This window comes from Canis aureus, chromosome 2, assembly GCF_053574225.1.
Source record: "Canis aureus isolate CA01 chromosome 2, VMU_Caureus_v.1.0, whole genome shotgun sequence".
Classification (NCBI taxonomy): domain Eukaryota; kingdom Metazoa; phylum Chordata; class Mammalia; order Carnivora; family Canidae; genus Canis; species Canis aureus.
Genome location: NC_135612.1, coordinates 1,568,612 through 1,582,917, shown reverse-complemented (window position 1 = coordinate 1,582,917; position 14,306 = coordinate 1,568,612). Strand labels below are relative to the sequence as shown.

General features: G+C 41.0%; 1 protein-coding gene across 6 annotated transcripts in view; it reads left to right on the top strand.

Moving 5' to 3' along the window:
* Positions 1-14,306, top strand: part of CAMK4 (calcium/calmodulin dependent protein kinase IV) — a 270,420-nt gene that overhangs the window by 179,854 nt on the left and 76,260 nt on the right. The window lies entirely within an intron of this gene.

The following is a 14,306-nucleotide window of genomic DNA, read 5'->3' as shown; positions in this document are numbered from 1 at the left end:
AGAGTGCTTTTAAAATTACTGCTATTATCAATCAAATTTAATACGGTGCTAAATAAAGATCTCTGATCTTAGGACCTCCTATACAAACAAATCTTGGATCCTCATGATTGCTAGATTTAGAATGCTTTCAACCTCATTGCTGTATTCTGGTTCTTAGCATGGGAGCAGTGTGGCTAGGTCCACAGTGTAGAAGCTGTCCCTGGTCTAAATTTTGTCATATTTTAGTTATTAGAGTGTAAAGTTACCTATCAATTTCTATAAAGGTTTTTGTTGAATAATTTATTTTACTAGAAAATGCCTTTAAGTTTTATAAAATTTCCATTAAGTGCTAAAGGGTGAAAGAGGCCTTTTATCTTTTTTTGAGTTAGTTGAAGAAACACACCTTGTGATTTGCTAATAATTCTGTGGTTTATTTTTTAATGTCTAATCATTTTTCCTTATATTCTTATGAGTTAACTATTTGAATATATAACTATGATGTTGCAGGAGAATTTGAAACGTTCTAGATTAAATATACACAGGCCTCCTCCTAAATTCTTGGTAGATGAAACTTCAGGATATGTCCATTAGAGGAAATTTCCAGATTCTTCCATTCTAAAATAAAGATAATACTATTTACCCCACTGGGTAAACTGAGGATTACCTGCTCTTGTCTCTTTCTACCTAGCCTTGGGGAACATAGAACACTGACCATGGGCCATTTATTTTCCATTTTCAATGATTTACATAAGAGAGATGTCTGGGTTCATCTTAATTAAAGATTTGCATTTATTAAATGTTGCCATGGCCACTTGTAACCATTCATGGGTGTGCTTTAAAAGTGAAGTCAAGGTTGCCTTTGGTCAGTGATGGACAGGAGAATATAAATCAGTATCTCAAATAGACTTTTTCGGCCCAGTTGAGGTCTCAGAACACATTAAGTAAAGTAGCTTGCAGATAACAAGCTGTATCAACTGAAGTGAAACTTCTTCAAGCATTGTCAGTTGAAACCTATTGATTTTTAGGGGAACTATTAAGGCAGGTTTCCTGGAATAAGAACAGGTATATTTCTATTCAGTCTGTGACAAGTATATGTCTACACGAGAAAAAGGTAGTGGGCTGGAATGTTAAAACCTTGCCCTGATTTGTATGCTTTACCATTCAGAGAGCCACTTGGAAGTCTGAACCTTCTTGCAGAGAATTAGTTGTTGCAGTGTGATTTGTTCTCATTTTTGATAGCAAGGCTGCTGGAATTTGTCACAATTCAGCCTGCTTATCCATCCTCTCATTATATTGATCTTTCCTAAGTATTTTGTTGCCTTTTAAAAAATAAACCATAATTCAGACAACCTGCTTTGAAGGGTGGTGGGAGGTGGGGAGAAAGAGAGATTGAGAGTATAGGCGCATGCCTGGGTGCTGTTGCCTAAAGGAAACACACTTTGCAGTGACGCCATCCACTCAGATGATCACAGTGAAACCTCTAGTGCTTTTATAAGGAGTGGGCAGCTTGATCTAAAGTGATCTCCACCCTTTAAATGGAGGCTGTGGAGTAGTAGAAAAAGGAGATGCGTGATTAGCCACAAACAGGAAATCTTATAGGTGGAGACTAGAAACTTCTCATAGAGCTGAATGGAAAAGGCCTAGAAACCGAAGGAGAAGTGCTAGGAGACCAGCAGTTGAAAGGAGCCAAGGTTGGAAGACCAGAGCTGGGGAGTAGTGCCCAGTGGGCCACATCCAGGGAGACGAGAGAGTTGAAAGAACAGTTTACCAGCCTTAGAGCAGAGTTGGGATTCATAGCTTACTAAGAAGGGAACAGGCTATAATATCAGTGTTAACAGAAGGACATTGCAATAAATTTTGATTTTTTTTGTATTTATGGTACAATGTTGAATGATGGTCAAAGCTACATACATCCAGATAAGGTAAGAAGAAGAGGGGAGAAGGAAGGCTAAGAAAAAGGATCAAGTTGTGGAACTCCAAAACCATGGGTCTGCTAAAGGATAGGAAAGGAGTGACTATGAGCAGATATTAATTAGAAGAGATTTGAATAATTTTCAGTATTGAATTAGCTTTCAGCTGCTTTCTTTTTAAAGTTAAATATTCTCAAGTCATCTTATGCCCCTTCAGTAGTTTTAACAGTAAAGGAGCTTAATGCTGATAAGAATGGTGCCCACATGTAATTATTAAACCCTATGTGGCCCCTTCACATGTTAACACAACATGCCCCATGGGAGTATCTTACTTATGGGAGTTTTAGAAAACAGACGTGTCCAAAGTACATAATGGCATACAGAATTTGAACCCAGGGCTTTGAGTCCTAAATCTGGGTCCTTTCTGTTTATACCAGTTAAGTCCTGATAAAAAAAAAAGACCAAAGGGGGGAAAAAAAACAGACAAAAAAAGATAGGAATGATCATGGCCCAGATCTAAGACTGAAACTAGATATTGCTCCTTGCTAAGCTGATAAGAGATGAAAAAGCCTCTGTTGACACAGAAAAAGAGAAACTGAGTGCATTTCTAAGTCACACTGTGAAACAAAGGTAAATAATATTCCCTATGTGCAGCAAACACAAGCAACCTATTTCTTTACAAATGCTGTTAAAAGCTTAATTTAATGAGTCTCAGCACACAATATTCACTAACAAATGAAAGAGGAATAACTAGGGAGCGTGTAAGACACAAACTATATTGTGTTGCTTGGTGTGAATCTCTTTGCACTTTGCCTTACTGGCAGATGGGATGGAGGGACCCCAGGCATGGATGCGTGTATGGAATTCCAATATCTTCTCTGCTGCAGGTGTCAGTATCACAAGATAAATTCACTTAAAGCTTCTCATATTTATCTCTACCCCAGAAATCTGGAAAATATATCAAATGGGTTGTTATATCTAGTCCCCCCCCCCCCCACACACAACATACCAAGCTGTCATTGGGAGGATTTTTTTTTTTAATTTGGGGATCAGAATAGTCTAGAACTATTTTTCCATAATAACATGAGGACACATTTGGGTGTTGTGATCAATGTCAAGATGGGGCATGTGTAATAAAGTACTACAAGCTGTGAATGATTTTTTTTCCCTGATAAAGCAGATGTAAGATTACCATTATGAGCTTTTAAATTTTGACATTCTTATGAAGGGGAAATGTGGACAAGTGTCAAAATTTACCTACAACGTTTATCTGCCAAAAAATTTAAAGTATCCTCTATTTTCTTTTTTTTTTAATTAAAAAAATTTTTTATTGGAGTTCAATTTGCCAACATTTAGCATAACACCCAGTGCTCATCCCATCCCCCCCTCAGTGCCCATCACCCAGTCACCCCCACCCCCCGCCCACCTCCCTTTCCACCACCCCTAGTTCGTTTCGTTAGGAGTCTTCCATGTTCTGTCTCCCTTTCTGATATTTCCTACCCATTTATTCTCCCTTCCCCTTTATTCCCTTTCACTATTATATTCCCCAAATGAATGAGACCATATAATGTTTGTCCTTCTCCGATTGACTTACTTCACTCAGCATCATACCCTCCAGGTCCATCCACGTCGAAGCAAATGGTGGGTATTTGTCGTTTCTAATGGCTGAGGAATATTCCATTGTCTACATAAACCACATCTTTATCCATTCATCTTTCGATGGACACCGAGGCTCCTTCCACAGTTTGGCTATTGTGGACATTGCTGCTAGAAACATCGGGGTGCAAGTGTCCCAGCGTTTCATTGCATCTGTAGCTTTGGGGTCAATCCCCAGCAGTGCAAAGTATCCTCTATTTTCTATGATAATTAAATTCTTCCTGAGACTGGTACCCCTGGATATCTGGGGAAATGATACTTAAACTTTCCAGTTAAAGACATCTTAGTGTTACCTCATTTAAAAAATCTTTTTCAGTTTAAAAGAACTTCTCTAGGGTAAATATTTAATGTAAGTTTATCTGTCTCAGAGCTGTTTGTCCCTTGCCCTGTTCTTTCCATACTTGCTTAAAGTTACCCATGGTGTCTCCAGTGAGATTGAAGTACCCATGCACCACAGCCATCACCAGCCGCTGACTACACTGAACACCTGACCAGATGAGGCCGCCAGCAGCGATAGACAGTTGGGGACACATCAGGGAGTCACATAGTGGCCGACATTCAGGGACAGGACTAAACCAGCCAGGCAGCACAAAATCAGAGACCAGCTCAGGGCATAGATCACAAACCCGTTCTGCTGTCTTCTCTGAACGCTGCCAGTCCCGGACAGTATCAGAGAGGGGACACGCTAGGGCATTGGCATGGAATGATGTGCGTGTCTACCCAGTCACTTAGGCATGAGGCCTTTAAACTCTGAGCCATTTAACCCAGAAGAAACTTAAGGAGAAACTAATGGGAGCACCAGGAGGATGTGCACATCACCCCAAAGAGAAAGATGTTGAGAAGAACTGAGCTGACATACTTCATCTGCGGATTTCTAGAAGCCTCTGGTCTCCAGAAAAGCGAAGCTCTGGGTCCACTCATGTTAAGACGCTTCTTCAGCAAGGTCACACCTTCAGAGGAAGAGTACTGCCCTGCAGCAACATCAACAATGGAATTTTTTTCAAACCTTAAATCATTAAGATTTCTACTATCTCTTTCCTTTTAATTCCAGCCCCAGAACATGTTTATATTGCTTTTGAGGTAATTTAAAATCTTTTTTTTTGTCAGTAACATTACTTTTCTTAGAGAAAAATTTCAGCATCCTTGAACAATATTAATTAGCTTATTTGAAAGTCATAATTATCTTAGAAAGAACAGTTAAGGAGCTAAAGCTTCTAAGAGTGTCCAGGTTTCTCCTATTGAAAGCTTTTCTCTTATGCGATTCAACCCCAAAATGTGATTGTTGAGATTTAAAATCATGTTTATAAGAGTATTTTTTGTTTTTGTTATTTGACAGACCACAAAGTCATAAGATCCCTGTCTTTGTTTGGGGTCTGGGGTTTTAAAATTGAGGATCATGATGGCGTACATGTCCTCTCAGGCATCCAGGAACCACCTAGAGCAAAGATGAGGACCCAGATGTTACTCCTTGGAGCCAGGAGGCCTTGATGTCAAGACGCCCAGCCCTGGTGATCTGGAACAACCACATGATAGCTGCATCCAGTCATCCACACCTGGCCTTCCTCAGATATTGTCTATTCTAGAGAAATCAAAACTCCTCATCTCATACCAGGAAGATGTACACTATGTGCATTAAGGCATGTGCAAAGGAGGGGTGCAGGTCCTAGCAAGAACAGAGGCAGGAAAGGCACAAAAAGCAGGTTTTTATTCCTTCCTTCAGTTTCCCTACCTCAGCACTACAAGGGCATGATGCAATTTGTTAAGTTCTAAGAGAAATTCGAATTAGGAGATAGCTGATACCCAGGTCTGTAGTAACTCAGGTGTGACCTCGGTGGTCAACTGGGTAATAAACATAAGATTTTGGTATTAAAAGCTCTGTGGAGCTTAACCAAAGTAGTGCGGCTCTTATCCCAGTCTTCAAAAAAAGGTGCAGGAAGGCATTTAAATGTAAATGCAAACAGATATCAGTTCCCCCCTTTGATTACCTTCAAATAAGAAGATTATATTGGATATAGTTTAGGATTTTGATGAAGTTATCTTTCACTTTTAGAAGGAAAGAGGAACAAAACCATATTTCAAGCTTCTTAGACACTTTTTTCCTTACTAGGACTGGCACTCTCATAAATCCCAATATTTCTAAATTTAGTTTGTTTCAATTAGAGTGACTTTTATGGGAAAACATAGAAAATTGAAAATAGAACACTAGGAAATACTTACCTTACTTTTAAAAAGTCCTTTCAGGAAAGGCACTGAACATCTGTGAGCAGGAGACTTCACAACTATTTTCATTTACTCCTTAAACAGTGATACTGTAAATAGCAATTATTATCTCTATTTTAGCTCTGAAGAAATCTAAATAATCCTCAGACAGGATAAATGATTTTATCAAGGACTCTAAATGGCAGAACCAGAATTCAAGTTGCATTTTCAAAAAATTGTATTTATTTATTTATTTATTTATTTATTTATTTATTTATTTATAAAATATTTTATTTTTTAATTCATGAGACAGAGAGAGACAGAGACACAGGCAGAGAGAGAAGCAGGCTCCCTGTGGGGAGCACAATGTGGGACTCAATCCCACGATCCCACGCCCTGAGCCGAAGGCAGATGCTCAACCATGGAGCCCCTCAGGCATCCCACAAGTTGCATTTTAAAATAAAGCACAGCCATGGCTGTTCATTACACAATGATTTATATTGTAGCAAATTGTAAGAAATCCTAAGAATCTAATGATAAAAATAGTCATTGATGATACTAGGGCATTAGGAAACTGTTTTACACTTTGCTTGTGAATGTTAGGTATCCTTAATATCTTATGGTATTTTTCATGAAAGTTGTAAGAAACAAAGCTATCTCTCTGTATTTGAAGTATGTAAAGAAACAGCGTTTAAAAAGTTGAAAGAAAATGAACCAAAATGCTAATGATAATTGTGTTCCAATGGTCGGTATATTCCTCACTCGTATGTTTTATATTTCACATTTTTTTTAAGATGGCTAGGATACTTCTCTAGAAATTTATACTATTTTTTTTCTTTCTTTCTTTCTTTCTTTCTTTCTTTCTTTCTTTCTTTCTTTCTTCTTTCTTTCTTTCTTTCTTTTTTCTTCTTTCTTTCTTTCTTTCTTTCTTTCTTTCTTTCTTTCTTTCTTTCTATTTCTTTCAAGATTTATTTACTTATTTGTGATAGACATAGAGAGAGAGAGAGAGAGAGAGGCAGAGATACAGGAGGAGGGAGAAGCTGGCTCCATGCCTGGAGCCCGATGTGGGATTCGATCCCGGGACTCCAGGATCGCGCCCTGGGCCAAAGGCAGGCGCCAAACTGCTGAGCCACCCAGGAATCCCCTATACTATCTATTTTCTTCCAGCCCTGGCAACATGCCCCTGAAAAGAGAATTTCGGAGGCTGACATTACGTTCCTTTTTTATCACAGGATATCAGCTTCTTTCTTTTTGCAAGCATCTGACTGTGCTGGTGTCAGGGAATCTGGGGGAGTAGGGACCCAGCCAAGCTTCCCTATTGAACTGTCCCCTGGCAGGCAGAGACAACAGAGAGTTTGCAGCTCCATCCCTACACTTCCCTGCTTCCCAAGGTCGTCTAGCTCCTTCAGGAGCCCATAGTGCCTTCCAGCTGGCACTGCTACCAGCTTCTGATTTTCATCATTTTCACTTCTTTTAATCTTTTCTCTGGCTGTGTTTGATACAAAGCATTGATCACACAAATAAAGGCAAGGTGTGCTGTTTGAAGAATGGGCCTCCCTTTTGGCAGCTTGAAGAGCTCTGTATCCTGTGATGGGGGAGAGGAGCAGATGGGAAACATCACCCCCTGTTGCAGTGAATTAGAAAGTCTGTAACGCCATCAAAGCTTTTATTATTATTTATTATTTCTTGGAACATTCTCACTTACCTTGGGAGAATGTCGTCTTAAGTAAATGGCATACTGATTCTTTGTGGCTCACGGTTTGGAAACCACAAGCTAATATCCATGCGGGCCCTAGATTGGGTATTTTGCTCTGCCAGGAGGACAGGTGTCCTCCACTCCATTAGTACCAATAACATGACAAAAATGTCATACAGATTCGAATGACAAGAGGACAGACTAACCAGTTCTAATCTCCGCTAACCAAAGCTGTGAAACCAGGGATCTTTCCTTTGAACCAGCCAACTCTTGTATTGAAGTACTAGCTCCCTCCCTTCCTTCCTTCCTTCCTTCCTTCCTTCCTTCCTTCCTTCCTTCCTTCTTTCCTTCCTTCCACTGTATACCAGGCATTGGTAAAAAATGCTGGGGATACTGATGTGTAGGAAATGGACAGAACCCTTGGTGTCCTACAGCTTTGTGTTCTGGTAAGAAAAACAAACAATGAATTGGAAATTAAATGATAACATTGGCTTTTTTGGTAAATGTTATTAAGAGATTAGAGTGATATGATTCATGGTGTGAGGATAAATGTGTATGTGTGTGTAGTCACTTTTGAAGAAGAGTCCAGGGAAGGCCCCTCAAGTGCTCTGAGAAGTCAGAAGGTCTAGTGCAAGAGAAAGGAGCAAGTGCAAAGGCTTTGGAGTCGGGTCTAGTAGTTGAAAGGCCTGTGTAGAGAGAAAAATGACATCAGATTGAAAGGGTGAGGCCCAGCCATCCAGAGTTTTATGGTCCATGGTAAAGCGTTTGTGTTTATTCTAAGTGCAATAGATGCCAACAAAGGCATTTAGGTAGGAGAGTGACATGCTCTGATACACATTTTAAAGACATCACTGTAGCCTGTATGCAGAGGGAATGATTGTAAAGGGTAAGAATCCAGAGAGATTAGTGAGGAGGTATTTCAGAGCCTTTATTTTTTATTTTATTTTATTTTTTTAAAGATTTTATTCATTCATGAGAGAGAGAGAGAGAGAGAGAGAGAGGAGAGAGGCAGGCAGAGACACAGGCAGAGGGAGAAGCAGGCTCCATGCAGGGAGCCCGACGTGGGACTCGATCCTGGGTCTCCAGGATCACACCCTGGGCTGAAGGCGGTGCCTAACCACTGAGCCACTGGGGCTGCCCTCAGAGCCTTTAAAGTAGAAGGAAAGTCAGACCAGAGTGGTGACATGGAATAATCAATTTTATTTCAAGAACGGAGTGACCAAATATATCCAATGCTGCTGACAGGATAGGATGAGTAGTTTGGCTCCAAGGACTCCTCCAAAAAGGCCCTGATTCTTTTCTAGAAGAGCAATTTGGAGGCGTTCTTGGGATGAAGCCAGAGAGGGTTGCACTGACAAATACAAGGGGGTGGGAGGAAGAAGTGGAGAAAGGAGGCAGAGACCATTCTGGGGAGTTTGTCTGTGGAGGGAAGCAGAGAAATGCTTCGGAAGCAGGCAGAGAGGTGAGGCACTGAGGGATGCCTCTGGCATTGTGAGATACCCAATCTAGGGTCTTTTGAAGGAGAAGAGGTATTAAATCAGGGTTACTCCCATATATTCTTAATCCCAGGGAGAGATACAGAAATGAAAAAGGGGAAAAGAGCTAGTGAAAGATGTAAAGTCCTTTCTGCTTTATATATTTTTATATATCTCCTGTCTTTTCTCTGTTAAGCCAAATCTGTTTCTAGTGAGAGTCTAGCATGAGCCAGATCTTTTGTATAAACTTTGTTCAGCTTGTCATCTCTCCTAGGAATATTTTAAGCCTGTTTCATTCACTATAAAATAAAAGACTGTTTCTTGTGAAAGAATCTCTGGCATCTGTGAGCAGAAAGGCTTAGATGTTAGAATGTAGGAATGTGGGAGCAGAGGTGCCTCCCTTGAGGGAGCTGCCCGGTTCTGAATCTCCCTGACTATAGACATTTCCGGTTCCGAAATACAGGCATCTTTATTTCCTGTTTGAACTTCACGGAGCCATTCTTGTCTGGCCTGAACTCTTCCAGTTCTTGGGCTCCTCCTCCACTGGAAAGCTCTACTCTTCCCATGGCCCTGCCAGTGTTTCAGGAGTCTGCAGGGAGTAGGAGGTGACTATTAACAGAACTATCAAAAAATGAGTCTCATAGTTTCCAAAACCAAGCTTATTTGATTGATGTGCATTATGAGAGTTTGTCTTCCCAGGCTAATCAGAACAAGAGTGGTGATGCTCGTCAGTGTTAAATATAAAATAAGATATTGGTCCCTCCACAGTGCATACCTCCTTGCTGTCCCACCCCATCACGGCCAGGGCTCATCACTGCCTCCACCTCTGAACCATGACCTCCACTGTGCAGCTGCCCCTTCCATGTTCCTCTCCACTGGGCCCAGACTCACACTGCAAGATCTAGCAGAAGAACATTCAGGACAGAAAACTATCTAGTACATGGTGGAAAGGCCCAGAAATGGAAATGATCTTGGCTTCTTCAGAGATTGACTAGATGATTAGCGAGCTAGAATGAGAGGGGACGGCCGATGGGTAAGTGGAGTGGACAGTGGGCAGGGCCGTGATGTTACTAGCTCTTCTGAACCTGCTCCTTTAGTCCTTCCCACCTCAGGACTTAATGGCCGTTTTATGCTTCCCATTGCTGAAGCTGAAAAACTTAGAGTCAACTTGTGCACTTTTCTTTCTCTTACATCCCGTAGCCAGTTCATCTGCAAATACTATTTTCTCTCCCTTAAAAATACCCATCTGCTTCATGCCTCTGTCATCACTACCAAACCTCCCTAATTTCTCACTGGAATAACTTGTTAACTAGTGTCCCTGCTTTACTCTTTCCATCATCCTCATCTCTATAAAATTCAGAGCATCTTTTTTCTTTCTTTTTCTTTCTTTTTTTTTTTTAGAGAGGGAGTGGGGAAGGGCAGAAAGAGGGGAGAGGGAATCTCAAGCAGGCTCCATACTCAGCACAGAGCCCACTGTGGGGCTCAGTCTTATGCTCCTGAGATCATGGCCTGAACCAAAATCAAGAGTCAAATGCTTAACCAACTGAGCTGCTCAGTTGGTTACCCCTCAGAGTATCTATTTATCTATCTATCTATCTATCTATTTATTTATTTACTTACTTACTTATTTACTTATTTATTTATTTTTATTTATTTTTTCAGAGTATCCTTTTAAAACTTAACTAAGACTGTGTCATTCTTTTCTCAGAATCTTAAAATTGTGTATGACCTCTCTCCTCCTAAAGCATCAAGTTCTTACCCAGTCACCGTAGCTTCTATGACCTGACCCCTGGTTATGTGGAGCCTCCATCATCATCTCCTACTTTCCTCCCCTGTCACTTTGCTTTGGCTAAACACCTTGCTGCCACTCGTAGCTGAGGGCCTTGGTGTTTGCTGTTTCTTGGTCTAAAGCACTCCTACCTCAGATCCAAGTGGCCCTGCACCATGGTACGTCTCTAACCCTCGATCTCAAATAGCATCCTTGCTATTGGACAGGTAGGACACCCCATGTCCTTTACCTTTTTTTCTTCCTTAGTATTTATCAACTCTGGACCTTTTACTTATTTACTTATTTTGTAATCTTCACTAGAACATAATAAGCTTCTTAGGACATGAAATTTCTAGGCAGTTTATCTGTTTTGTTCACTCCTGTATCCTCATGCCCAGAATAACATCTCCATGTAGGGGGGGATCAAAAATTTTTGTGGAATAAATGGATGACATTAATTGGATACAAATGTATATAAGATAATAAATTGGATGATGATAATATTGTGTTCTCTTTGTATTATTTATACCTCTCAGAGGGTTGGAAAGGTATAGAATAGGAGATCTATGGTAAAAGGGGGAAGGCAGGGGGAGTATTGGATGTTAGAGGAGGAAAAGTGTGAAATGTTCTGTTGTAGAGTAAGGAGCTCTGAGGGTCCCTTGAGATTAGGGGTCATAAATTAAAAAATGGGACCAGTCAAGATTGTTGTCCAGACACTTTAGTTCAGACACAGACATGGAGTAAAAGAAGAGTAGAGTTTAACCAATTTAAGGGTTTTACTTGGGAAGTCCAACAGAGAAAGATAAGAGCAAAAGGAGTTGGGGGAGATGCATATCAGTGCTTATCCTTTTTTAAAAAAAGATTTTATTTACTTGTGAGAGACTCCGAGAGAGAGGCAGAGACACAGGTGGAGGGAGGAGCAGACTTCCTGTGGGGAGCCTGTTGGGGGACTCGATCCCGGGACCCTGGGACCTTTGGTCACGCCATGAGCCAAAGGCAGACACTCAACCACTGAGCCACCCAGGCGGCCCTATCAGTGCTTATCCTAATGGACCATGGAAACTAAGTAAGAACTAAAAAGACAGGAGGTAGAAGGCAGAAAGCAGGAGGTTTCAAATCAGTATTTTTGAAGTGGTACAATTGCTGGTAATGACAAGGCCTGGATATGGCAATGGGGATGGGTTACTAAGGGAGAGTGGAGGAGGAGATTGTTGGAATTGAAGAAATGACAAACTAGAGACAAGGATGTTGACAGGATCGTTCACATGAGAGTTGAAGTTGTTAAGAACGATGACAGGATCCGAGGTTGAGATGAAGTTGCTGAAATGTTCTGAGATCTGAGGATGCTTAGGAAGAGTAACAGAGATAGGAATAGGAGCAAAACAAAAAAGGATGCAAGTTGGACTGGCTGATGGCAGACATTTCAAGACAGCTGAGACTTTAGGAGGACAAGGGAGGAGAAATGGTTTAGACATAGCAGTGGGGACAGGAAGGCCACCTGTCCCCCCAGGCCCTGTGGTATATCTCCTATTGGGACAAAAACAAGACACCACTTGAGAAGACAACGAAAAAAGTAAGGTATCATGAGATGTCCAGGTTTCCATCAGGTTAAAAATATAAAAGGAATAATCAGATTTGGTTAAAATTAAATAGTTACGGGAGATACCAGGCTCCGTATTTTTATCTGTAAACCGCATTTGATTTTTACATGTTCAAACAGCAGTGCTTAGCTTTTAAATCTTTGTAGGCTAAAACTGTCATTCTTGAATTTAACAAAGTGCCAGCTGACAAGTCTTTTCACCAAGTATGTTGGTGCCAACATGTACTTGTTGATATGTCAGGAAACAGGATGTTAAATTAGGCAGAAGCTATGCAGAAGAGAACTGTTGTGAAAATTTAAAGACATTTGTCTGCTTATTTATTTATCTACTAATAATTTGTATTTTGCCATTTTCCACAAAGCGTTTGAGGAGCACAGTCCTGTGCTTCACATCATGTTCTCTTGTCATTGCTCAAGCCACAAATAAGCCTAAGAAGCCAGAGAAAGAACAGAGAGACACACAAGGCTTATGGACTCAAACCCCACAGAGAACATGAGACGAGGCTGAGCATCTGATGTGGAGATGCCACTGTACTTGCCTGAATCCTAGGAGTAGAGCAGTAGTCTCTGCTCATATAGGTTCCCCAACTCAGCAGAGTATTTAAAATCCCAGAGTCCAGATCTGGGCCACATCTGAGGTGCCCAAGTGGCTCAGGTCCACCACAATCTGCTGTTACGAAATCCCCTTCTCCTCCTCAGGTCCTTTCCTGCCTCTGCCTCCATCCATCATTCCCACAGTACAGAAACGGGTTTCCTTTTCTTTTCCTAAGTCCTCATTATGTCTTCTTCACGTATTTTTCAATCCTTTCTCCCTTCTTTTCTGTAACTTCTCAGCCCCAGGACAGGAGTATAACTGCTGTATATCTTAATGAAGGGTCCATGTCTGATTAACTCTGTTCCAATGGTGGAGCCTTTTTCTTTGATACTACTCTAGAATGACACCTTTTATCCATTTCTTTATCTCCTGCCATAGAGAAAGATAGTAAAATTGGGATTTCTTTCAACAATAAGGAATCTTAAGTTCCATGGACTTTTAAAACTGTACAAATCAGTATAACCACTTTTATTAAATTGTTTTATTTTCTTATGTGTAATCTTCAAGAAGTATGTTTTCTATTGAAAGTATTTCAGAAACCATTAAAATTATTAGATGCTTCAAAGGTGACTTTATGAGGATGAAGGGAGATATTTGGATATTTTGAACAATTTAAATAGAGGAGCTAAAATAGGTTTTAAGAAAAACCCCATGTACCCAGCCCATTTAAAATCGACAACTAGACCAATAAGACAATATAAATAGAAGACAAACCTCTTACTAATTAACAATAAAAGGTAGTAAATTAGAGAGGCAGGACCATTATCCCATTTTTGTCAATCTGGCTTACCTTATGACAGATGAGCACTCAGGAACACACTGTGACAGGACAAACTCCTTTGGGCTTCAGCTTCTCTCTGTCCACCAGTCCTCCCCACCAGGAGAGCTGGAGTGCCCACTGTCTGCTTCATGCAGTTAGGCCAACTGGACACACAGCTGAAGCTTGTGGCCCTTCCAGCCACTTCTAGATTTGAGTGAGATAGAATACCTCATGAGGAGGATTATGGCATCAGAACTGCCACAGAGACCGGATGTGCAACCTAAACGTGTGGAAAAGTTAACACCAGAGGGCAGGATTGCACCTGTGGGAAACAGGAGAAGTAGCTTCCAAGGCGGGTGAAGTCTCCCTCCTTCCTGTGAATGTCTTCAAGGCATGATGGCTTGGTGCGGCTCCTCTGGATGAGTGCTGTGTGCCAACTGTATGCACCTGCCCATGTGACCTCCTATTTCTTTACATCTCCTGTGCCACCGTAGGCAGTGTGCTGACTGCATATGTCACCCCTCACCTTGCCGTACTTCCCCTTTTCCCTGCTCTCATGGCATCTTCCAAATAAAATATCAGTGTTTGTTGATCCTTGCCCTCACGTTTGTGTGCTGGGGAACCTGGGCTCAAATACATCCCCCAACTTAGAATTTAATAATATATGT